Source organism: Penaeus monodon, chromosome 25, assembly GCF_015228065.2.
Source record: "Penaeus monodon isolate SGIC_2016 chromosome 25, NSTDA_Pmon_1, whole genome shotgun sequence".
Lineage (NCBI taxonomy): Eukaryota > Metazoa > Arthropoda > Malacostraca > Decapoda > Penaeidae > Penaeus > Penaeus monodon.
Window position 1 is genome coordinate 8,350,034 of NC_051410.1, and position 238 is coordinate 8,350,271.

Consider the following 238-nt stretch of genomic DNA (forward strand, 5'->3'; position numbering starts at 1 on the left):
TTGATACTGCACGGTAGTTCTGCAACTTTTATTGCGTGAGGCGGTAATGGCGGGCTAGCATGAACAGGTTCTAGTTAGTCATGTTTGTATAAATTATTGGCTCGGCACAATAACGTGTATTTGGGGACATTTTGAGCGGAACTCTGCCATCCATGAATTAATACACAGATTCGATCGTGCGATGCTTCACATTACATAATATCAACCTTTCAAACCTTTCTTGGCGCCCAAATACCGT